We start from the raw sequence: 27,472 nt of genomic DNA, 5'->3' as shown, positions 1-27,472 counted from the left end.
CCACAATTTCCTCCTGAGAAGGTACTACTAATACCTGTAGTTTACAGATGGGAAAACTGAGGCACCACAAAGAAGTTAACTAATTCACTCAAATTGATTGACTGAAACCAGGCAGTAGGGAAACTCTACTGCCTCCTGTTAAGGCTAATTTTTCTTTCATATTGTAGCCACTAGTCTTTAGATAGAACAGATTTGCATGTGAACGGAGGATTTTATTATTGACAGTGTCCATTAACCTTTAATATGATGCTCAGCAAAGTAATAAGATAGACATGTAACATTCCATCTGGAGATTCAGCTCCCAGTAAAAAAGGTAGAGCGAATGAGAAAGCACTGTTAATGCTGAAGGACTGAAGGAGAGGAAGCCTGAGTGGATCTCAGGGAAGTTACAGAGATGATTTAAAAACTAAAGATCAGGGAAATAATGCCATTGCGTACAGAAGATGACTGGAAAGGGTCAGGTGTCACGACAGTGAGTTAGACACATGAGTATGTGTGGTTTGTCTTATATGTGACACCACGACAAAGGCCACGTGTGTCAGAGAGATTTGAAGTGCATCCAATCTCACTTCTCATGTATTACCTTTTCACACTGGCATTGGGAGAAACAATTTGATAATTATGAGTTGGAAAATAGGTATTGTGAAAAATAATTGTCAGTTTTTATTTCACTGATCTGAGCTCAGGTAGAAAGATTGTTTCAGAATACAACACTGAAGTTAATGCAGGGTTAAAAAGAACATATTTACAAACATTTTGTATGCTTAAAGGATTTTTTTAACTTGGGTTAAAAAACCGAAACTAGTCCTAGCCAATGTTGCTCAGTGATTACAGAATCAGCCAGCGCATAGAAGGGTCATGGGTTCGATCCCAGTCAAGGGCACATACCTGGGTTTCAGTTTCAATCCCTGATCCCACTCGGGGCAACCAATCGGTGTGTCTCTCTCACATCGATTTCTCTCTATCACTCTCTCTCTCCCTCCCTTCCATTCTCTCTTAAAAACAAACAAATACCTAATTACTTCCATTTATTAATTTCATTTTAATGACACAAAGCTATTGTGATTTAATAATATTTTGTTACTAGAAATACTGGAATAAAATTGGAGAATTCCAATATTTTTGTATGCATTCCCTCTCCCAAACCTATCTAAATTCTACCTGCTCTTCAAGATCTGGTTCAAGCCCTATCTCTTGCATAAAGTTTTTACTGGCTAACCCACATGTATGGAAAACTCCTTGCCCATAGTAGGTGATCAACTAACATATGTTGATTAATATATATATGACATATAATCCATACACCCAGGAATGTATGTTCCAATGATTAAAGTAAAGGTGAAAGAAGATAATGGAAGAAATAGAACTACAGTAGAATTTTTGGCACACCTGTACTATAGCATTTAAGAACTCAAGACATCTTAACAGAAAGGGAGAGAGAGAGAGAGAGAGAGAGAGAGAGAGAGAGAGAGAGAGAGAGAGACACCATTCTGTTGGCCACATACATGCTGCAGAAGATATGATCAGGATCAGTTCCAAATCCTGGCTGTCGAATTCCCTTGCTATTTAGCCTTCAATTAGTCTCAAAAGTCTACACTCAATTCATGGTAAGGGTTGTTGGTACAGAATGAAGCAGAACTTTTTCTTTTTAAAATATCAATTCCACCTAGCTGGTTTGGCTCTATGCATAGAGCATAGCCTGTGGACTGAAGGGTCCCAGGTTCAATTCCAGTCAAGGGCACATGCCCGGGTTGCAGGCTTGATCCCCAGTAGGGGGCGTGCAGGAGGCAGCCAATCAGTGATTCTCATCATTGATGTTTCTATCTCTCCCTCTCCCTTCCTCTCTCAAATCAATAAAAGTCTATTTTGAAAAATAAATAAAATATCAATTCCCAAATGCCTTTGCAGCAAATGAATTTGTAAACAAGGGCTTTATTGCCTAATTTTTATAATGTGATAGGAAATGAGAAGTTGCTATTAATGAATTGCTTTGAATGATAAAATCATTAATCTGTTAGTTTTTATCTTAAATTAGAAAAAAATAAATTAATTTAATACTTTTGCAGTTTATAGGTAGGCTGTTTTAGTATTTTTTTTAATTAGTCACTGACTCCTAAGGATCTAATAGGTCCATATCTTATATTATTAAATGTCAGTTTAAATAGTTTCATAGAGAAGTTAATGACTTGATTCTTGGTGAAAATTAAACCAGAAGAATCTGGTTATCTCTCCAAAAAGATTATATATATATATATATTTAACCAAGTTTTAAGGAAGCAGAAAAGAACTGGGTTTTCAATAGACTTATTTCTTTAGTCCTTTCATCATACTTCTGTACTTATTTTAAAAATCATTATACTAGCCCTAGCTGGTTCCGCTCAGTGGATAGAGCAGTGATGGTGAACCTTTTGAGCTCAGCGTGTCAGCATTTTGAAAAACCCTAACTTAACTCTGGTGCCGTGTCACATATAGAAATTTTTTGATTTTTGCAACCATAGTAAAACAAAGATTTATATATTTGATATATTTAAATGCCATTTGACAAAGAAAAATCAAGCAAAAAAAATGAGTTCACGTGTCACCTCTGACACGCGTGTCATAGCTTTGCCATCACTGGGATAGAGCGTCAGCCTGTGGATGGAAGGATCCCGGGTTTGATTCCAGTCAAGGGCACATGCCTGGGTTGCAGGCTCAATCCCTAGTGGAGGTGGACAGGAGGCAGTTGCTCAATAATTCTCTCTAATTTTTATGTTTCTCTCTCTCCCTCTCCCTTCCTCTCTGAAATCAATAATTTATATATATATATAGACTAGAGGCCAAGTGCATAAAAATTCATACACTGGAGGAGGGGTCCCTCAGCCCGGCCTGCCCCCTCTCACAGTCCGGGAGCCCTCAGGGCAGGAGGCGACATGGAGATCAGAGGAAGGTGATGTCCCATCACACCTCTACTGCTGCCACTGCTGGTAGCGCAAGCCTAAGCTGGCCCTCGTTACCTGAGCCTCGGACCAGCACTGGGTGGCTGGGCAACTGCCATCCAAGGCCTGACTGAGCCTCGGGCAGACGCTGGGCAGCTGGGGATCCACCATTCGTGGCTTGCCTGTGCCTAGGGGTTGCCATGGGTGGCTGGGGGTCTGAGAGGACTGGGGGACTGGGAGCTGTTATCTTGTGGCTGTGGGCGTTGCCATCTTTGAGGGTGGGGCAGTCAATTAGCATATTCCCTCCTTATTGGCTATGGGCACCGCCATCTTTGAGGGTGTGGTAGTCAATTAGCATATTCTCTCCTTATTGGCTGTGGGTGCCACCATCTTTGAGGGTGGGGCAGTCAATTAGCATATCCCCTCCTTATTGGCTGTGGGTGCCACCATCTTTGCGATGGCATGAACGTCAATTAGCATATTCCCTGTTTATTAGATAAGATATATATATTTATGTATATATATATATATATATATATATATATATATATATATTAATCACTATACTAATGGAATGGTATTTCTGATATATGGTAGAACTATAAGTCCCAAAGCTACTCACTGGTACAATGAATTTTTTTTACCCTTTCGGAAGGTATCTTTTATTAGACTGGTTACTTGTTTTTTAAAAATTATTTTTATTATGGGAAAATACATATAAAATTTACCCTCATAACCATTTTAATTCATTGTTGTGCAACCATCACCACCATCCATCCCAATAACTCTTTACATGTTGCAAAACTGAAATTTTATACCCATTAAACATTAAGTCCCCAATTCCCCCTCCCCCCAGCACATCTTTCGACTTTTTGCCTGATACATTATTTTTGCTCTCAAAAATCTTGATTTATTAAAATATATTTTTATTGATTTTACAGAGCGGATGGGGGAGGTATAGGGAGTCAGAAACATCAACGAGAGAGGAACATTGATCAGCTGCCTCCTGCACACCCCCTACTGGGGATCGAGCCTGCAACCAAGGTACATGCCCTTGACCAGAATTGAACCTGGGACCCTTCAGTCCGAAGGCCTATGCTCTATCCACTGAGCCAAACCAGTTAGGACTTCTCCAAAATCTTAAATTAGCAAGTACAGATTCATTAGTTGTTGTTTTTTAAAATATTTTATTGATTTTTTATGGAGAGGAAGGGAGAGGGATAGAGAGCTAGAAACATCAATGAGAGAGAAACATCCATCAGCTGCCTCCTGCACACCCCCCACTCGGGATGTGCCTGCAACCAAGGCACATGCCCTTGACCGGAATCGAACCTGGGACCCTTCAGTCCGCAAGCTGACGTTCCATCCACTGGGCCAAACCGGCCAGAGCCAGATTCATTAGTTTGAAGGTTCCTTACCCTCCTGTTATTGAATAATGATCTACCCCAGCTTTTCTTGCTCCTACTAATAATTATCTAAATACTAGAGGCCCGGTGCATAAAAATTCATGCACTGGAGGGGGGGTCCTTCAGCCCGGCCTGCCCTCTCTCACAGCCTGGGAGCCCTCAGGGGTGGGAGGCGACCCGGAGATCAGGGGAGGGTAACGCCCCATCACACCTCTGCTGCTGCCACTACGGGCAGTGCAAGCCTCAGCCGGCCCTGGTTAACTGAGCCTTGGGCAGCCCTGGGCAGTTGGGCAGCCGCCATCTGAAGCTTGCCTGTGCCTCGGGCCGGCCCTGGGTTGCTGGGGCGCTGAGGGGACTGAGGGTATTCAGAGGCAGGCACGTGGAGCGGCTGGGCCTATCTAGGGGCAGGCCCGGCCTTGTCGCACGCCTGCCGCCCCAGCAGGGCTGAGGGGACTGGGCACCGCCATCTTATGGCTGTGGGCGCCACCATCTTTGAGCGTGGGGCAATGAATTAGCATTTTTCCCTCTTCATTGGCTGTGGATGCCACCATCTTGAGGGCAGGGCAACCAATTAGCATATTCCCTCCTTATTGGCTGTGGGAGCCACCATCTTTGAGGGCGGGGCAGTCAATTAGCATATTCCCTCTTATTGGCTGTGGGCACCACCAACTTTTTGACGTCATGAGGGTCAATTAGCATATTCCCTCTTTATTAGATAGGATTTGCAAGTAAATTAAAGAGAATTCACTATCCATGTTTATCTGCCAAATTAGTCAGCTGTAAGGTGAAGGTGAATAAAAAGACTTCACCTTTATCTTCATAAATAAGAATTTTAGAATTTAGCAAGTATTTGTTGAGGACCTACTGTATGCCCAATACTTTGTTGTATTTTAGAGAAATGATTACACAATACTTCCCTAGATAAGCCAATAGTCCTATCAGAAAAGGCAATTCTATCTATATTTATAAAAGCCTAAGCAACCGAACAACTGGTTGACCAGTCACTATGACACGCACTGACCACCAGGGGGCAGACACTCAATGCAGGAGCTGCCCCCAGATGGTCAGTGCACTCCCACAGCCAACCTCCTATGGCCAGCCAACCTCCCTCAGTTCCTTCCCCTAAGCTGGCCGCCCCTATTGGCCCCTATTGCCACCAGGCTGAGAGACCCCTACCTGTTCACAAATTCGTTTACTGGGCCTCTAGTATAATAATAGAGTTCTGAAATATATGATACATACTATGTTGATTTCTCTCTTTCCTATCCTCTCATTTAGGACTAATTAAGAAAAAACAAACCAGTCACTTGCTCTAGTTTGGCTGTAGTTTTTACAACTATAAAACTAGCAAATTATATACTAGGTCCGTGGCCGGCAAACTGCGGCTCTTTGGCCCCTTGAGTGTGGCTCTTCCACAAAATACCACGTTCGGGCACATACATACAGTGCGATTGAAACTTTGTGGCCCATGTGCAAAAGTCAGTATTTTGTGGAAGACTGGTATTTTATGGAAGAGCCACATTCGAGGGGCCAAAGAGCCGCATGTGGCTCGTGAGCCGTGGTTTGCCAAGCTGTAGTTTGCCGACCACTGTACTAGGTGATCTTTAAGGGTCCTTCAAACTAATATTGCTATAAAAAAGAATACAGAAACCTCTGTGGTTAAATGACTTACATTCCTAAGGTTACAAATCTTGAGATGTAAATTATATGAATATATAAATGGGGAAAAGAATATGGAGAAAATTCTCACAAATTTTACCACTGAAATGAAATTAGAACTCAAAAATTAAAAACATTGAAAACCTTGAAAGATAATACATTATTATAAAGTAATTTGCTTTTTTAAACTTTAGTTTTGTAATTTACTTTGGGTAAGTATCATTTTCAGAAAAGCAGCTAAACTAGTTCATATTTATAGTGGATATTCCTAGTCTTTTAATTAAGAGTGAAGCAATAAGATCAAATAAAAGTACATTTATTTTGTAGCATAACATAAAATACATTTATGACAACACTTTCATTATTAGAAAAAATTTAAAATGCTCTAGCATTTCTCACAATTTTTTTTAACTTTTGCATGATAATTGGAATAATACTTGTTCTTTCTGCCTTGGAGTCATTCTTGGATCACCTTTATCTATTCTCAATTAAATCCATCACTATAGCTTCTGAATTATGTTTACAAAATGCTGCTTAAATGTGTCCCCTTTTTCATTCCCATTGTGAAGATAGAATTTTAGGCGTAGTCCTTTAAAGCTCACTTCAGACTACTCCTCAATTTTATGTCTGAAATTTAAAGATCTCCCATTGCTACCACAAGTGGCCCCATTTCTTACACAAAGCAAATATAGGGTTAATAGTAAGCAGATGCCAATGTAGCTGTCAAATGCCAAGATGAAATGAAGGGACTACAGGGTGGCTCATAGAGTAATGAGCTACAGGTAATGGGTGACATTGGAAAATGACTTCAGACAATCTCATGCTTGATTCAGAGATTAATGTACTGTTTTATTAAGGCACTAGTGGCCTGGTGCATGAAATTTGTGCACTCGTGGGGGGCTCCCCCAGCCTGGCCTGTGCCCTGTCACAGTGTGGGAGCCCTGCTATCCATCACCCTCAAAGAAGTAGGCCCCACACACCCATCTGGGGCTCCTTGATGGTTTGCCCCAAAGAGGTAGGCCAGAGCCAGGGGTCTCGCCTCCATGCTGCATGGAGCCGAGGGACCTTAAGGCCTCCCTGCATGGAGATCTCCACTGGGCCCCACTGGGCCTCGCGGAAGCCTCTGCCAGGTCCTGCCCCTGGGCTGGGCCATGCAGAGGTGTCCAGACCCCCGGCACAGGTGCGAGGAGGCCTCCACTGGGCCCTGTCCCCGGGCCAAGCTGCACGGAGGCCTGTGGACCCCGGCGGAGCCATGCAGAGGCCTCTGCCAGGCCCCAGACCTCCTGATGATGGATTGTGAGGGCATGATGCAAGTCCCTGACACTGCAAGTCCCTGCCCACCCGCCCCTGCTGCCCATGCCGCCTGCTGATCGGTTGTTACACATGAGGGCATTGACCTCATAAGATAAGCCAATGATAAACCATTTGCATATTACCCTTTTATTAGTATAGCTGGGGTGGGGGAAGGTAAAGGGTATTATGCAGACTATAAAGCCAAGAAGTCATACTTAAATTTAAATTTGTTAAAATTTTGTATGTTCAGAGTAAAAAGACTACTACCATATAAAAACATTTAGGTTGACACTCACATACATAAGAATACTAGAATTTGAATATCAAATTTGAAATAACATAAACATTGTTTCCACCACTTAAGTGCCACTTAGCACATTGTATTGCATTTTGTTATTGCTATTTTTCTTTTATATTTCAGGATCTCCTATGTGCCAGGCATGATGTTTAAGGTTTTATATGCATTAGATCACTTTTTTTAAAAAAATATTTATTGTTGATAGTATTACATATGTCCTCTTTCCCCCCCCCCATTGACCTATAAGAAATCCTTTTTTCCTGCTGCATAGTATTCCATGGTGTAGATGTACCATAGCTTTTTTATCCACTCATCTACTGATGGGCTTAGCTACTATAAATTGTGCTGCTATGAACACAGGGACCTGGAAAATATTATACTAAGCAAAATAAGCCAGAGAAAGACAAGTATCACATGATCTCACTCCTATGTGGAATCTAATAAAAATAATAAACTGATGAACAAAATAGATCCATAGATATATCACTTTTTAATTTGAGTCTTAACTTTTCCTATTGAATTATGAATTCACACAGGATGAAATTATATGTTATTCATGTTCATACCTCCACCCCAATTATTCTCCTCATACATCATTACACTTTCTGGGTTTTTTAAAAAATATATTTCTGAATAATCTTATATAATAAAAGGCTAATATGCAAATTGACCAGTCGTTATGATGCACACTGACCACCAGGGGGCAGACGCTCAATGTAGGAGCTGCCCCCTGGTGGTCAGTGCACTCCCACTGGGGGAGCATCGCTCAGCCAGAAGCTGGGGTCACAACTGGAGAGCGCAGCGGCAGTGGCAGAGCCTCTCCCACCTCCACAGCAGCGCTAAGGATCCCTTGGTGGATGTCCACCTGCGAGAGGGCACAGGCCTAGCTGAGGGGGACCCCCCCCCCCAGTGCACAAATGTTGTGCACCAGGCCTCTAGTAAATAGATAAAAGTATAGAGGCACTATGGGAAAAAGTTTTTAGAGTGCAAATTTAGAGTTAAATGACTTGAGTTCTAGTCTTTCATGAACCTCTACATTCTTAGCTGTTAAAAAAGTAAATCAGGCTGGATGGTCACTAATATCATATTAAAAGCTACAATCTTATGAGAATACCAATAGTTTACTAATCCTAAAAATTCACTTTAAATAGTAATGCTCAGGTAGTTGATTTTTATAGTCCAGAAAATAATGGTCATGACTCCTTAACTACTTAAGAAATCCTTAAACAAACTAAAGCCATTTCGTACTTCAGGCCTTGATCTTGTCACTTACCATTCATTCCCATGAGCTAAATTTGTAAGGATTTATTATATACAGGTTTGGAATGAGTAAAAATGTCTCTTCTTTTTGTATTTTCTTACTTAAATTTAAGAAATCATTGGCTATCAACAACAAATTAAACATAACCATTTTAAATTAAACTGTCTGTAGATACAAATCTTCCACAATAGTTCATTAATATCTTACTGAATATTAATGTTATCAATGCTTAGTTTATGATTGAGCCTCATGATTAAACTTTGTCTTAGTACTTTAATATAGAGTGTCCCCAAAAATGTATGCAAATAATTTGAATAAATAAAAAGCAGTGTTTGTTAAAATACATTTCATTTTCAAAATTGAACTATCAGCTGTTAAATTCTGTATACATTTTTGGGGACACCCTGTATATTCTTAGATTTAATTGGATACATAACCTACTACTTTGTAAAGGGCTTCAAAAGAAAAGTAAACTTGTGCACAAACAATTCACCTGAAGGCCTTAAATTACACTTCATATGATATTTTCCCCTGCACAAAATAATAACTATCTAATTTTTTTAAAATATATTTTTTATTGATTTCAGAGAGGAAGGAAGAGGGAGAGAGAAGTAGAAACATCAATGATGAATCACTGATGGGCTGCCTCCTGCACGCCCCCTATTGGGGATTGAGCCTGCAACCAGGGCATGTGCCCTTGACCGGAATGGAACCCAGGACCCTTTAGTTTGCAGGCCAATACTCTATCAACTGAAAAAAACAGGCTAGAACAATATCTAGTTAATTTACTACCATTTTCAATGAATCTAAATTTATACCATTCGTGTTGCTATAAAATAACTTCAAATGAAGTATTCAAACTTTTGTCATAAGCTAGATTTGAACCTATGGCACTGAAGCCTACTCTAGATCTAGTGGAGATAACCTGTAGATTTCTATTATCATCATCACTTAAAAAATATTTTTGAAGTTTAATTATACGTGACATTGTAAAAATATAGCAGAGAGTATAACATTTATTCTTAAAGTCACAGAACTGTCAAGGTGGTATTTAATGAACATTGCGTGTTATGGTTCCTACCATAAAAGAACTTACATTTGGTAGGATAAGATACGTGAACATGTAACAAAAATTGAGCAGTTATATAATGAAGTACTAAATTATGTGCCATGAACAAAGAGAGATAAATAATTAAGGGAATTTTATTGGAACACATAGAAACCGAACTAGAACCTGAGGATAACTAGGGTTTGAGTTGACACAGATAAAGGGAAACATTCAAAAAGGGTGTGGGTTGTTCATGTTTCACAGTGTGGGAAAGGTAAGTTTGCAACTAATTACTATGATAGCAGCCTTTTATTTAAATACTAGTGGCCTGTTGCACGAAGATTCACGCAATAGGCCTTCCTTCCCCTGGCTGCCAGCACTGGTTTTCCTCCAGCACCTGGGACACAGGCCTTTGGTCAGGCTGCAGCAGCGAGGCTTGGCTTCTCCGCTCCAGCTGCTCCCAGCCGCCTTTTTTCTCCAGCTCCTCCAGCAGAGCCCAGGGTGGACTGGAAGCCTGGGTTGGCCCCTGTGACCCAGGTCCCCAGCCCCTCCTTGAGCAGAGCCCAGGGCCGGCGGGAAGCTTGGCTTCCTCCGTTGCTGGGAGCAACCCAAGCCTCCTGCTGCTCCAGCTCGGTGGCCGCTGCCATCTTCAGTCTTTGCTCCCCTGCGTATGCAAATTAACTGCCATCTTTGTTGGGTTAATTTGCTTAGTTGCTCTGATTGGCTGGTGGGTGTAGCAGTGTGGCGGAGTGATGGAGTAATGGTCAATTTGCATGTTTCTCTTTTATTAGTGTAGATATTTAAGACCATGATGAAACGTGCACTATCAGATGTTCTTTGGCTAGCTGAAAATATGATATTGGATTTTTTGGAAAGATGGCAAGCCTAGAGAGAAAAGAATTTGGAACAATTGATAATACTTGGATTTAGCTGTGTTTCAAAACTTTCTGAATGAGAGAAGGTTGTTGCAAGTAAAGAACAGAGGTCCAACTATTAAGCATTGACCACTCATTATTACGTTAAATGACTGTTAAGGTTCTACTCTGTGCAAGACATTTGACTAAGCACTCCGGGGCCTCCCAGGAGAATACACAATATTCAGATTTCATCTCAGTAGTTGGGAATCTAGTTAGAGATCCAGTATATGAACTCTACATAAAGGATTTGACAGAAAAGCAAGGTCACTGTTAAACTTAGAAAATTTTCAGGAGGAAGAGTAGATTAAAAAGAGATTGAATGGGATTAAAATACTGATATAAAAATCTCTTTGAAAAAACCCCCCACAAAAAACCTATTTGACCCAAAACTCATAGAAAGAATATGAATTTGGATAGGCTCTCTCAGGTGCCTTTTTCCACTATTGCTTAAACCTACGGTAACCAATTTTTATTTTTTTTTTACTGGCTCACAGAAATTTTTAGATGGATATTATTTTGTTAAAAAAATCAAAAACACTCCATGAGTCTGGAGTCATTCATTCTCAATCCTGTTGCTCTTACTTGAAAAATAAATCAGAAAACTAGATCAGTACCCTGTGTGTTTCCAGTAATATATTAGGTTAGTTAAATAACAAATGGAAATAGTAAGATTTACAGGTATAAATAATGTGAATTCTTTGTTATCAGCACATCCTTAGATATCTAAATTATACCTGGGCTCATACTACAAGTATGTTAATAATGAGCTGTAAATTCAACTCTCAGATAAAATCAATTGTCTGAATAGCAAGTAACTATTAGTTCTCAACTCCAAAAGAGTCATTCATTTTTGTTGGATCATTTATGTAGTTTAATGTTGTAAGGAATATTAGCAAAGTACTTTATAATTTTTAAATGCATAGATGACATTATGAAAGCAACAACACAGTAAGTAGCAAGCATATTAATAAAACAATAGAACTAAAGTATAAGATAACATTTGTAATAGACTTAACATAGCTTGTGTTTTAAAGATGAATAAATTAAAGCATAGAGAGGGTCCCTGATTTATTCCAGATCACACAGCTAATTATTGGCAAAGTTTAAAAAGAGAACCCAAATCTCCTAAATCTGAAATCAGGTTCTCTTCCACCATGGCCCACTGCTCCTGGAAGGTTGTGCGGCATATTAAATGAGAGCCTTTAAAAATTTGACTACATTACATTGTCCTTGGGAATCATGTCATGCTTAATAAATTCAGAATGAACAGAAAGTAAATTTACATTGTTGGCTTCAGTAATTAGAAACTTACTACAAGGATGTGAATACTTTCAAGATTATGAATTTTATTCTTAATGTCATATAGGTAAAAGGTGTGTGTGATATGATATATATTATATATATTCACAATGAGATAAAAAGAATCTTGTAAAAGATGAGTATTTTTCTTTTTTGAGGTTTAAATGAGAGGACTGACCAGGTGACAGGCCCTGTGTACTCATTTATGTTAGCCTTTATTTCTTAATTTGTTGGAGCAACTGAATTCTGGAATAGCTCAAGGCTGGATGCTTTCTTTCTATAAATTACATCTGTTAAAATGTATAAATGCAAGCATGAGTCATTAGCTACAGAATTCCAGCTTTAATCCATTATGTCATTTTTATAAGGAAACAAACCGGTGACCTTCATGTGATTTTTAAAGACAATGAATCTGTGAGCTACAGAATATGTACAAGATGAAATCATAACATGAACAATCAAAAGAGTTTAATGGCATGATTTAAAAGGTTAAATAAAGTACATTTTATAGAATGAAGTCTGTTTACTTCTGTGGTTCTTCTTTCACTATTCACTTACATGTACGCCTTGCATATATTAGATTGATATAATACCAAATTCAGACACATAACTTGTAAGCACATTTGATTTATTTATTTATTTTAATTAAATCTTTATTGTTCAGATTATTACAGTTGTTCCTCTTTTTTCCCCCATAACTCCCCTCCACCCAGTTCCCACCCCACCCTCTGCCCTTTTCCCCCTCACTGTCCTCATCCATAGGTGTATGATTTCTGTCCAGTCTCTTCCCGCACCCCCCCCAGCCCTTTCCTCCCCAAGAATAGTCAGTCCACTCCCTTTCTATGGCCCTGATTCTATTATATTCACCAGTTTATTCTGTTCATCAGATTATTTATTCACGTGATTTTTAGATTCACTTGTTGATAGATGCGTATTTGTTGTTCATAATTTGTATCTTTACCTTTTTCTTCTTCTTCCTCTTCTTAAAGGGTACCTTTCAGCATTTCATATAATACTGGTTTGGTGGTGATGAACTCCTTTAGCTTTTTCTTATCTGTGAAGCTCTTTATCTGACCTTCAATTCTGAATGATAGCTTTGCTGGATAAAGTAATCTTGGTTGTAGGTTCTTGGTATTCATCACTTTGAATATTTCTTGCCACTCCCTTCTGGCCTGCATAGTTTCTGTTGAGAAATCAGCTGACAGTCTTATGGGTATTCCCTTGTAGGTAACTGGGTTTCTTTCTCTTGCTGCTTTTAAGATTCTCTCTTTGTCTTTTGCTCTTGGCATTTTAATTATGATGTGTCTTGGTGTGGTCCTCTTTGGATTCCTTTGTTTGGGGTTCTCTGCACTTCCTGGACTTGTAAGTCTATTTCTTTCACCAGCTATGGGAAGTTTTTTGTCATTATTTCTTGAAATAGGTTTTCAATATCTTGTTCTCTCTCTTCTTCTGGCACCCCCATAATTCGGATGTTGGTATGCTTGAAGTTGTCCCAGAGTCTCCTTACACTATCTTCGTATTTTTGGATTCTTTTTTTATTTTTCTTTTCCGGTTTGGTGTTTTTTGCTTCTTCGTATTTCAAATCTTTGACTTGATTCTTGCGATCCTCTAGTCTGTGGTTGGGAGTCTGTATAATATTCTTTATTTCAGTCAGTGTATGCTTAATTTCCAGTTGGTCCTTTTTCATAACCTCAAGGGTCTCACTAGATTTCTTGAGGGTCTCACTAAATTTATTGGTGGTTTCTAGAAAATTCTTGAAAAACCTTATAACCGTGGTTTTGAACTCTATATCCAGTCGTTTGCTTTCCTCCATTTCTGTCATTTGTGACCTGTTTCTTTGTCTCCACATTTTGGCTGCTTCCCTGTGTTGGTAGAGTGGCTTTGTGTGCTAGGTGTCCTATATGGCCCAGTGGCTCAGCCTCCCCAATTACCTGAGGTGGACACTCTTGATGCACCCCTTTGGGGGCTTTGTGCACAGTCTTGTTGTAGTTAAGCCTTGATTGTTTTAGGTATCACTGGGAGGAATTGACCTCCAGGCCAATTGGCTGTGAGAATCAGCTGTGTCTGTAATGGGAGAACTTCTGAGCTAGAGACACCCTTCTGGGTCAAGACTTGCTTCAGTGGGGCTTTGATGCTCACTGAGTCTGCCCCCTGAGTGTGTCCCTTATGGACCTGAGGAGTTGTAATCTGGATGGTCCCACTCTGACCACTGGGTACACTGGCTCTTGGATCTCTAAGGAGGTGCTAATTTAGCCTCTGCCTGAGGCTACCCAGCAGGAGCTATGGAGAGATCTGCAGATTCCTCTTCTTTGTTTGGGGTTTGGAGGTGCCCAGATGAAGCCTAGCTGTGAAGCAATGCAAGCTGCTGTGGGGCCTTGGGCCTTCTTTTGGAAGTTCTGGGTCTCTCTGACCCAGCTGCAGTTTTTTAGGTAGTTTTCAGATTGCAAAGGGCCAAGCCTTTCATATGCAAAAGCCTCTGCACACAGCTTGGGTGGGGCAGGCTCTCAGGTGATCAACAGGGTGGAGCAAGCAGCTATGGCTGCTCCTTAGTCCTACCCTAAGAGGCCCCGTGTCTCAGTGTCCCAGCAATCGCTGCAAGTACCTCTGAGAGAAAGCCACCCTCGAGTTCCGCCCAATGCCAGACAGTCTAGTTTCTCCCTGTATGAGTCTGGGTCCCCAGAGACTCGCCCGGAACTGGAGTTCAGAGTAGTCAGGAGCTTGAGACTCCCTCCTGATTGAAAAAGACAACTGTGTCCTCAGTTGCCAGCCTTTTCCACGTGTGCCTCCGTACCTCTGCACTTTACTTCCGCACCTCCTCTGAGTCTCAGTGTGCTTTTCTCTTTCCTTCTAGTTGTAGAATTTCCACTCAGTCAGCCTTTCTGTGGTTCTGGATGATGTCTGTTTTGTCTTTTAGTTGTATTTTTGAAGTGGTTGTGCAAGGCAGCAATTTCCGGTGTTTACCTATGCCGCCATCTTGGTTTTTGTTGTAAGCACATTTTAAATAGTTATAAAACAGTAACCTGAAGGAAAATACATAATCCAAAAAAATGTTCAATGTATGTTTGGTTGAGTGGTTTCAGTTATTTTTTTAACATTTTGTCAGAACTTTTAAACTATAATATTACTGAAATCATTATTGATATTTACCATTCAATCCAGTAAATATGGAACAAAATTTCTGGAGTATATGGTGTTTCAGTCTGCGGACTCAAGGGTCCCAGGTTCGATTCTGGTCAAGGGCATGTACCTTGGTTGTGGGCACATCCTCAGTAGGGAGTGTGCTGGAGGCAGCTGAATGATGTTTCTCTCTCATCAATGTTTCTAAGTCTCTATCCCTCTCCCCTCCTCTCTGTAAAAAATCAATAAAAAATATATATATAAAAAAAAAGACAGGAAGGACCCTGTCCAGGTAGCTCAGATGGTTGGAGCATTATCCACTATACCAAAAGGTTGTGAGTTTGATTCCTGGTCAGGGCACATACCTCAGTTGCGTGTTCGATCTCTAGTTGGGCATGTACAGGAAGCAACCAATCAATGTCTCTCTCTCTCTCTCTCTCTCTCTCTCTCTCTCTCCCTCCTCCCTCCCTCCCTCCCTCCTTTCCTCTCTCCTTAAAAAAATAAATGAAAACATATCCTTGGGTGAGGATAAAAATGAGAGAGAGAGAGAGAGGAAGGAAAAGGAATTAAATAGGATTTAATGCTCACCATATCCTAGTCAGTGCATTTGACAAAGTGCATGAATTATGTAGTTTTCACAACAACAATAATAAATAAGTAACAGAGACATAGAAAGGTTAAGTCATGTGCCAAAATATATAGCTAAGTATGAGGTAGATCTAGGAAACAAGCTCCATTCTGTCTGACTACAAAGGTTGTGTATGCTTTTTCCATTGCACCTTGATTAACAGCCTTAAGTTTTAAAATTATGTCAAACACTCATGCACAAAATATACTGCGAGTATAACATTCACTTAGTCACTGACAATCTCAAAAAACTAAATAAATGGGAGGCAAGCCAGGAGACTTTAGTCATATGTCACCTTCTATACATTAAGAGTGTGTGTATTTTCAAATATCTCAGCTTATTTTGAAAGGTCAGGGAATTATTACTTACTAATAGAAATAAAGATGAAAACATGTATAAAATGTTATCTAATAATAATAACTGCCAATGAAATAGGAAAATAGAATAAATAAATCATAATATTTAAAACAGACACAAATTATTTAATTAGAGGTCTTTGTGATTAAAAGAATTTGGAGTATGTAAATGTAAAAAAATAAAGTTTTTGAAAATGTGTTTAATATTAGATGAGGAGTATTGTTACATTTGGACTGCTTGGTATCGTTAGCTATGTACTCTTTATCATATAGTAAGCGAGTGTCTAAAGGGTAGTTTGGGAAACAGTTTAAAGAGCAGTTTAAATAGGTTTTAGAGTCTAAGCTTTCTCATCTTAAAAAACATGAGGGTAATATTGTATAGTGTATATGCAGAACCTAACACATAATTAATTATCAATAAAAATAAAAATGGATCAGACAAACTCAGCTCAAGTTCCCCCAAACTGCATTTACTTGGGAAAAAGGCAGTCATAATAACATTTTCACTATATATTCCACGAAATTTCAATCTGCCTTTATATCTTCATAACAGTAAATGCTTCTATTGTAATCTAACTTCATATAGAATAGTCATATATAGTCATGATTTAACGTGCTCAAATCTAAACATGGCATCTGCATTTTAAATGCAAAGCATATTAATGTCAAAGTGTAAAGCTCTTCTGTAACTTTAAAAGGCTTTCTTCTGGTAATAACTTCATATTGATAATATATTTTGTACTGAGTTTTCCCTTATTTTTACAAGGAAGTTTGTCACTTTAAGTTGAGTAAATATTATGACTAGATGGTTTTCAATAAAAATAAATCATACCAAACAAATCCAACTGCTATCTAAGAGAAGTTTAAGAAGTAGTTTGCAAATACTATTCAGAGCAATAGCCTATAGCATATCCAGAATCTGTCACTGGTTTTTTAACTCAATTCTAAATTGATTAGATTTAAAATCATTTTTTAAAACAAAAATTACTAATTGCATATATGCTGGTATGATTTAAATAAAAAGAGAGCTGAGAGGAAGACACAAGTTTGCATAGAACCTCCCAAAATAACCATTAATAAATATGAACTGTGAGTAGAGAAGTTGAAATGAAGTATAAAACACAACTTTTGCCCATAATAAAGACAGTATAGAGTTTCTTTAATTTGGTCATTTATTGGATGCTTAGAGACTTAGAGAAGTCCCTGAAACATATGGTTTAGTGTTAAGATCAATGATTAGAATGGGATCATCTCAAATAGAAAACTTTGCATCATTCTGATTATATATCAACACAATATTTCCTTAGAAGAGATAGGGGCCAGATAAAAAATATAAAAATTGACCTTTAAATGTATCTTATTCAATTAAAAATGACTTTGTAATGCTTTAGTTGTCTTGCCATATTTGCCATAATTTGTTTTTTTAATGTTTTGCCCCAGCTTCCACATCATCACAAAATGTTGATACATTTTGTTTATACATGTGAAGTTTCAGATATTAGTATTATTTATTTAATTAAAATAACCTTTCATGATGGTTTGATGTACAAATGTTTACATTATTATTTTGTGCAATTTATGTATTCCCCAATATGTTTTTAACAACACAATCTTTCAAAGTTATTTTAAGATCTGATTTTTTAGTTGACATAATGGATTCAACCCAAAATATTTTTTAAAGTTTTATTGAGATATAATTCACATATTATACAATTCACCCATTTTAAAGTAGACAATTCTATGGTTTTCAGTATATTGGCAGAGTTGTACAACCATCACCACAATTTAGAACACTTTCACCATCCTCAAAAGATAGCCTATACACATTAGCAGTCACTTCCCAGTCCCCTAAGGTTCTCCCACACATACCCCTCCATCCCCCAGCTCTAGGCTGCCAGAAATCCTGTCTATCTCTATATTTTTGCTTATTCTGGGAACGTGCAAATTTTTCACATATGTGCTAGGAATGTCAGGTTGTTTTATATGAAGAAGAGTTGGCAACTAAAGCAAAATGAAATTTGCAGTTTGATTCAGGCAATGGGGTCTTGACTCATCTAGGTAAATTCTTAATTGTTCATTTTATTTCAGTTCTGCAAAATCAATAAAAAGGAAGGCATCCTCACAGTAATTCTGTTCAAAATCAACTGGTTAGGAAAAAACCTAAGTTTCAAACTCAGGAAAGTTAAATCTCTAGTCAATTTATTTTATTTCTTTTTCCCATTCTGTCTAAACCACACTTGCCAAACATGACTATCAGAAAACTTTTGTGTATAGTATATGCTATTCGTAGTCGAATGCCATAATTAAGCAGTTGATCAAACTTATCATCTGTGTTGTTGTTTTTTCCCCTAAATCTCTAGTGTGGAACTCACTTTCTTAAAATTATATTTATTTGGAGAATTTTTATGAAGTAAAACTGCCTCTCATTCTGATTGGCTTTGCATTATCCTTTTAGTATTATATACTGGTGTAGCATGACAAATTAGTAGGGTCTTTCTTTTTTAAAAATATATTTTTATTGATTTCAGAGAGAAGAAAGGAGAGGGAGAGATAGAAGCATCAATGATGAGAGAAGCATTGATGGGCTGCCTCCTGCATGCCCCCTACTAGGGGTTGAGCCGGCAACCTGGGCATGTGCCCTTGACTGAAATCCGACCTGGGACCTTTCAATCCACAGGCCAACACTCTATCCACTGAGCCAAACCGGCTAGGGCTGTAGGATCTTTCAATTGGTACACATTTGATCTGTCCACATCAAAAAATTTTTAAAGTATATAAAACCCAAATATAAAAATTGAGGTCTTCTACCCAAAATATGATGTCTATTATTTAATATCCTTACCATTAAAATAACCTCATAAGAGCTAATAAGAGAGATACGTAGATTCTATTTATATCCTCAAATATATGTTTTCATCTTTTTTCTGAAGTGTGTATGCTCTATACCAGTGGTGGGCAACCCCTGGCACGCGTGCCAAACATGGCACGCCAGTAACTTTTGCTGGCACACGAAACCTTTTCTTATAATCTTCCATTTACAATTTTTTTCTTAATATCGACTTTTTTATTTTTCAGATAAATTCAGTGTAGGTGCATCTTAGATAAATAAATAATTTTACATAACAAGTTATCTTAAAGACCATAGACATGGATTGACGAGAGAGGGGAAGAGCAATTTCTATGCCTCTGCCTTAACTCTCCCTGCCTTCCTAGATCCGACCAGTGTTTTGGTTTCATCCACATACGCTTGTGAATCTTTGTTCTCAGTGATGAATTTTGTTAAGTCTCGTAATAGGAGTAGCCTGACGGATGAAAGTAGTAGCTTGTGCATATCTCTGAAGGTCACGAAATATAAACCTGATGTAAAATCTCTGTCATCTGTGATGCAGCAGCAAAAGTCCCACTGATAATATCAAACAGAGTCATAAAGTTTTCTGTCGGACTATCAGTGTACATGTATAGATTAAAAAATAAATGTATTTTTCATCATCATATACTGTGTTTTTGTCGCTCAAATGAATTTTATTATTTCTTCAAGGTTCTTCACATACATACACCTTAAAGAGATATCAAGTAGGTGTAACATGTTCTCAAAAAATTAGGGCTGGTACGCAGAAAAATTTTGAGTCAGAGTTTTTGCTGGTTTTGGCACACACAAAAAGGTTGCCCACCCCTGCTCTATACACACTAGAAAATAACTTTTTTATTTATTTGCACTGTGCTAAATATGAGAATGTGTTAAACATGTGCCATTTTGTATTTGAAAGCTTTTCCAGTGGTTTTGCCTTTTGCAATTGCTTCAATAGTACACTGCATTGCTCTCTTCGACATGATCCAGTAACTTTAAAGGCAGTATCATGGTAGACAAATATTGAGGTGTTAAATAATCCATGGTAACTTGAACAGAAAGTTAAGAAATTTAAGTTAATAAATCAACAGAATAAGGCAAGGAGATATGTGTGCAAAAACTATGGTATATTTACACAATGGAATACTACGCAGCTATAAAAAAGAAGGAACTCTTACCATTTGCAACAGTATGGATGAACCTGGAGAGTATTATCCTAAGTGAAATAAGCCAGTCAGAGAAAGACAAGTATCACATGATCTCACTCATATGTAGAATCTAATGAACAAAATAAAATGGTGAACAAAATAGATCCAGAGACATAGAAGCATGGAACACACTGTCAAATCTCAGAGGGAAGGTGGGGGAGGGAGGGTGGGTGGGTGGGAGAGGTCAACCAAAGAACTTGTATGCATGTATGCATAACCTGTGGACACAGACAATAGTGTGGTGAAGGCCTGGGGCGATGGTGGGGGGGTTTAGGGGCAGGCTAGAAGAGGTCAACGGGGTAAATAAAGGGACATATATATTACTTTCAAGAATAAAGATTTTTTAAAAATAAAAAAAAAGACTCAGTGAAAGAGAGAACAATGTTTTAACCAAAGGGTAGAAGAAATAGAAAAAAAGAACACAGTGTGGTTCTATTTACATGAACTTCTAGATCTGGCAAAAATAATCTACAGCAATAGAAGGTGGTTGCCTGGAGTTGGGAGGGGAGTAGGAGGATGAAAACATTCTATCCTCCTGGCATGGCATTTACACAGGTGTGTATACCTTTATCAAAACTGATCAAACTCTATATTTAAACTATGTACATTTTATTATAATAAAGTTATACTTCATTAATATACAGTTTTTAAAAATCAAAGTAGGCAGTAAAAGGTACCATTAGGTTTGAATGTGGTGATTTTTAAAAATATTTATTTTTATTGATTTCAGAGAGGAAGGGAGAGGGAGGGAGAGATAGAAACATCAATGATGAAAGAGAATCATTGATTGGCTGCCTCCTGGACACCCCCTACTGGGGATTGAGCCCACAATTCGGGCATGTGCCCTGACCAGGAATCAAATCATGACCTCCTGGTTCATAGGTCAATGCTCAACCACTGAGCAACACTGGCTGGGTGGAATGTGGTGACAGTTTAATCCTGAATGAAAGATTGCTCTCTTCTTTTTAAATATTGAATATCCATGTCATGCCAAAGAAGCACATTGAGTTCTTTTGTAATGCTAGCATTTATTCCTTCTACTCAGGATTTAGTATTGCCATTTTACTGATGACTTTTAGCCACAAGTAAGATAGGCATTTCTGTGGTAGATATTCCACTTTAAATGCCTGTTCTTTTCCTAGTGTTTCAACTGAGGAAAAATGAAGCAGGAAACTTATCAATTACATCTTCATAGGGTTCTTAATGACTTTTAAAGCACAATTTTGAATTGAAAGTACTATTTTATAATATCCTTCCTTAGGGAAGGCTAATAGCAAAATAAATAACTTGTGTAGAAAAAGTAGAATAAAATTTGCCTTGAACAATCACAAAATTACCCTTAATGTCACTTTATAAATCAGTTATAAGTACAATCAGAGGTAATAGGATTGCACAATTGAAAAATATTTTATGCACTATTTTTATAGGAAGATATTATATAACGTTTGAATTAATGTATAGAGCCAGGTTGTGGTCAGGAGTATTTCTCTTTCCTTCTAGAGTCACTGACCTGCAAAGGAAAAAAAAAATCTATCGAAATCACCTGGGAACTTAAAAATAACAGTTTGGTGAGATGGATAACAACTTGAAATGACAGAAAGTTGATAATAAAATATATCTCAGATTTATGTATAAATAGCTGAGAAAAAAAGACTGGAAAAGGAGAGCATATGATAGAGGCAAAATATTAATATTAAAATGTTAATGGTCTTGGGGGAAGGGCAAAGCAAGTGGGGCTAAAGAAAGAGAAATAAATTAAGAAAATATATCATTTCACCTAGACTTTTGCAAAATTAATTAGAAATGTACAATTTTAGAAATGTACAGTAAAATTTTAGAAACATTAGAAAATATATTTTCAGTTAATGTCTTAAAGAAAAATTTTAAATTATAAGATTGCTTGCTTTTTAATGAAAGAGCAGAAATGCTTCATTAGAAGATATCTCAATCCTCCCCCAAGGGGTGGGTGTGTGTGCAATAAATAAATCCTTCATGAATAAATGGTGTATCAATCCTAGCTCACATTTGTTCTGACTGCAATGTCACAGATAACCACTAGGGGGAGGTAATTCCACCGGCAGCTGTTCTCTGGCCACAAACGTTTTATTCCCTGGAAGGGTACTTGTACAATTAGGTAAAATTAAGTCGGAGCTACAGCAAGTAGAATGGGTCACTATTGTGTATTGAAATGATTTCATCTTGACTGTAATTCTACCTATAATTTTTAATGTACAGACTAATAACTTGGCCACCAACTTCTTCAATGAACATAGAGTTTCATCATTGCTCAATGATTGCTATTTTATACCTCTGCTTCTTTAAACATGCTAGGTAGAACCAGTTTTATGTATTTTTCATGAAGAAATTAATTTTATTTCTTATAGGTCTCCTACCATTTCATTAAAATAGAGGATTGATGTGATAATATGTTCTCACATATTTATTTCAATAAATATTTGTATTATTTGGAGCTGTAAGAGAGACATGAAAATGCTAGTTCAAATTTATAATATTAAATGTATTTTCTGAAATTTAGATTAAAGTTGCAAGACTTTTACCCAAGTGTGTTGTCACTAATTTGAAGTCAGAACTTATTTTTATTTACTGTCATAAGGAATGAAAAATACAAAGATTTGTTGTTATAATTCATTGTATGGATAATCTATTGTTGGATGATTAAAGGAGTAGTTGCATTAAAATATTTAAATATAGCTTTAGAATTTATTACTTAAGTTTTTTTCTATTGTACTTCAAATTACGGTAACATAACTTTGTGAGCTAATAAAATATTTCAATGTCTTCAAAAATTTGATAATAATTCCTATGTATTTTTCATAACTATAATGGCTGCTAATCACTTCCTTTTACTTACTTGGATAAATGGAAGAATTCGCTTTTTAGGGGAGGAAAAATTTTTTCTCTACCCTCTTGGGTTCTGTAACTGAGCTAGGCAAATTAAACTGACAAAAGAGATTAACAGGTGATAAATGTTTGTTTCATATGTATATGGAAGTCAAAAAACAAAGGAGCTGGCTTGTTTAGTTGTTCAAATTAAAAGCTTATATACATATCTACTTTAGTGGTGAGGGGATGGGGAGTGAGGAAAGTTTTCCATAGGAAAGACAAATAGGTTTTTAAAAGAACAAACAGGAGGTAAGGTTTGTCTGTACAGCTATGACCTGTCTTTCTGTCTCCTTCAGAGCTATAAAATTCCCCTGGAGAAGGGATTTATGGTAACCTCATTTTCTAGAAGTTGTTGGTCTTAGTCAGATAAGGGAAGCTCTGGGCCCCCTCCCTTCTGTCTCCCCCCTCCCCCCCCACACACGGCATCTGTTGAATCTCAAAATGTCTTCAACTTAAAATAATCTTTATACCAACTCTGGGGCTCTGAGTGGGTTCCCACAGCTTTATATTTTGAGAAAATCTTTGTATGTAAAACTTTTTGGTTATGTTTTATGTGCTGTGGGAAACATTTTATGATGAACAGATGTTAAATATTAATGTGTGCTGGGGTCCAGCCCCAGCGGGTCCAGGGGTTCCCCAAGGTGTGGACAGAGTCGGCAGAGAAGGAAAGACACGGAGGCAGTGTTCAGGTGATCATCATAGCCAAGTTCTTCACTTTATTGTCATCTACATCTGTATTTATACTATTTGGTCCCAATCCTATCCATTCTATACAAAAGGCTAGGGGGCTTCCCATCTCCGTTCAAAGGTTACTCTATTGTTCTATTAAGCTACAAGGGAGTAACTGAAGGAGGTTATTCTAAGTAAAAATTATGTAGCTTAAGCGTGATTGCTCGCAGTCACAGTGATCAACCACCGCTCCGGCACTTAGTTAAAGGGTTTACTGGTAAAAATCCTCACCTGAAGAAAAAACCCTTCCTGGAGAGGCGACCTTGGTTAAAACACACAGCGCTTAAGAAGGGGAGCAAACATACCAAGAACAGCATGCCATATACGCCAGGTCCCCTGAAACATCCCTGCAGGGACTGCCTCAAGCAGCCAGGGTGGATCGGCTTCCAGCAAATGTGGTTACACCTAATTTATTTTTCCTACTGCATGAATGTCGCTGGCTAATATGTTTTGTTTTCACATCCCCAAATGTATAATGTCAATAGATACTTTAAAAATAATTGGTACTGAAATGGTGATTCAGATGTTATTTCCCCTTCTAGCTTCTAATATTGTTTTAATATCTATTGGTAAATACCATTTAAGTACTTCTGGTCTGCAATTATTTTATGCAAAATAATGTTTTCTCTTAATATCAGATTTAGAATTTTGCTGATTCTTTTATAATACTTAACTGGTATTTCATTTCCACTTTAACTGAAAGTCTGACACCGACATAAATGAGACTGTCTTTGTTCAGGTACTTATGGATATCAGCCTCATTACTTTTCAGTTATGCTTTATATGTAAATAGTGTAAATTGTTATCCTAAATAGCACCTTACTGATAGAGTTCTTATTGTATTTTTTTTAAATGTTTGCTTTTAGGGTTATCAACCAGTCAATATCCACGAGCATCTATAGGCCAACCATCACCATCCTTCAAAAATAATTGTAAGTATACCCATACACATATCTCAGGACTCTTATTTTGCAATAATATCAACCATTATATTTAAGGTGTTCCTATTATTTTGCTAATATAGACCTACTTTTGAACCAGTAAAACATTTGCCATTAATGATTTACAATATTTGAAGGATATTATTTAATGCAACCTAAAAAATCTCAGGCTCATTTTATTACCAAATAATGTGTTAAACAGACACCTTTGACAAAGCATTTAACCACTATCCTGACTTTATATGAAATAAATATAAAATAAGATAGCATAAATAAGAACAATTAAGTTAATGAAGACAAAATGTGAATGTTCAGTTTTCTCCTTCAGAAACAAACTCATATCCAAGATTGGGGCATAGGAAATTCAGGTATTGTTTTTCTATTATAAATTTTAGAAAGCAAAACTCTTAAAACTAGTCTTCATAAATGGTCCTAAAAAATCTCAGGAGTAGTAGGTAAGACTTAGAAAGCTGTTTCTCAAAAAGAGGGTATCAAGTTATAAATGCTGAACAACACTGATCCAGAGAACTGACAACTTTGCATTTTGTAGGCTTCCTGAGCATGATATTACAAGTTAGGCAAGGTGGTCAATATCAAATCCCAGATAGCACAGGGAATACTTAATTAAATCCCTGATAGTTCTTAGAGTCATCCTATCTAATAAAAGAGTAATATGCAAATTTACCATCACTCCAACACAAAAGATGGCTGCCCCCATGTGGTCAAAGATGGCCACCACAAGATGGTCAGCAGGGAAGGGCAGTTGGGAGGGACCAGGCCTGAAAGGGAGGGTAGTTGGCAGTGACCAGGGCTGCAGGGGCGGGCAGTTGGGGGCAATAGGGCTGGCAGGGGAGGGCAGTTAGGGGTGACCAGGCTGGCAGGGGAGGGCAATTGGGGGCAACATCAGGCCTGCAGGGGAGAGCAATTGGGGGCAACCAGGCCTACAGGGGAGGACAGCTGGGGGCAACCAGGCTGGCAGGGGAGGGCAGTTCGGAGCAACCAGGCTGACAGTGGAGGGCAGTTAGGGGCGACCAGGCCTGCAGGGGAGGGCCTTAGGGGCAACCAGGCCTGCAAGGGAGGGCAGTTAGGGGCAACCAGGCCAGCAGGGGAGGGCAGTTAGGGGAGACCAGGCCAGCAGGGGAGGGCAGTTAGGAGCAACTGGGCCAGCAGGGAAGGGCAGTTGGAGGTGTCCAGGCCTGCAGGGGAGGGCAGTTAGGGGTGACCAGGCCAGCAGGTGAGGGCAGTTAGGGGCAACCAGCCCTGCAGGGGAGGGCAATTGGGGGCGACCAGGCTAGCAGGCAAGGGCAGTTAGGGGTGACTAGGCTGGCAAGGGAGGGCAGTTAGGGGCCACCAGGGCAGCAGGAGAGGGCAGTTAGGGGTGACCAGGTTGGCAAAGGAAAGCAGTTAGGGGTGACTGGGCCAGCAGGGAAGGGCAGTTGGGGGTGACCAGGCCAGCAGGGGAGGGCAGTCAGTTGTGACCAGGCTGGCAGAGGAGTGCTGTTAGGATAATCGGGCCGGGAGGGGAGCAGTTAGGTGTCAATCAAGATGGCAGGGGAATGGTTAGGGGGTGATCAGGCTGGAAGGCAGAAGCAGTTAGGGGCAATCAGGCAGGCAGGCAGGCGAATGGTTGGGAGACAGCAATCCTGGACTGTGAGAGGGATGTCCTACTGCCCTTTTAGGCCCGATCCTGGTGGGCAGTCGGACATCCCTTGAGGGGTCCCAGATTGGAGAGAGTGCAGGCTGGGCTGAGGGACAGCCCCCCCCCCTGCACGAATTTCATGCACTAGGCCTCCAGTATACATATATTTAATACTACAAAAATGTTTTTAGAATGATACTGCTGAGAAAAGAACTGATAAGATCATAGAGGTTAATTTATTTTGACAGTAAAATTTTAATAGGTTTTTTTTTAGTATAAAATTACTATATACTCATTATATAAAAGATTAAACAATCAAAAATAAAGGAGAAAGTGGAAGTCTATCAAAATTGGAGAGAGGTTAGGGATGGAATAGACTTGGGAATGTCTGTTCTACACATTATTAATGATCAAAAAATAAAAGAAAAAAGTGATTTTACATCAAGACAGTTGCATTAAAATGGCTGCATTATAATATAGCCATTATAATGTTAGGATGGCCAACATCAAATTGCCCTGCTATGTTGTTTATTGACTCACCATTTAAGATGATGACAAAGGTTACGCTTCTTCGTTTAATATGTATTGAAAAAGTTCATGATGTTATAGGCAGCTTTCCATGGAGGAAAAAATGAAATTCAGAAAGTGTAAAATGTACAATTTTAAAGAGCCCCAGTAGCTGTTCTGAGCATGCACAGGAAGCCACTCATTGTAAGTCTGTGAAGATTTGAGTTTGCCTGCAGATGTTTTCACTGCGTTTGTGAAACAAGTTAACACGGACATGAAGGTAAGTTCACACTCTCCGGCTTTCAACAGTGTTCATACAAGGCCATCCCACTTATATCAGTGGCATAGTAATCCGTGCCTAGTAGTAAAAACCAGTCAGCTTTAGTAGAATATGAAAACCAATTTCCTCTTTAGCATCTTCCTTTCAGCACTATCTATCCTTACCATATTGTCTCCATAACGATTGCTCCTTGCTCTTCTCCCAGGCCTGTGCACCCCT

General features: G+C 38.6%; 1 protein-coding gene across 1 annotated transcript in view; it reads left to right on the top strand.

Moving 5' to 3' along the window:
* HTR2C (5-hydroxytryptamine receptor 2C) overlaps nt 1-27,472 on the top strand; it is a 329,198-nt gene that overhangs the window by 6,987 nt on the left and 294,739 nt on the right. Inside the window, exon 2 of the mRNA XM_036306109.1 lies at nt 24,753-24,818. The gene's annotated coding sequence lies outside the window, so the exon portion shown is untranslated. The remainder of the gene's footprint in view (nt 1-24,752; nt 24,819-27,472) is intronic.

This window comes from Myotis myotis, unplaced genomic scaffold (assembly GCF_014108235.1).
Source record: "Myotis myotis isolate mMyoMyo1 unplaced genomic scaffold, mMyoMyo1.p scaffold_m19_p_4, whole genome shotgun sequence".
NCBI lineage: Eukaryota > Metazoa > Chordata > Mammalia > Chiroptera > Vespertilionidae > Myotis > Myotis myotis.
The sequence above is the reverse complement of the archived record's forward strand: the minus strand, read 5'-3'. Positions and strand labels throughout refer to the sequence as shown.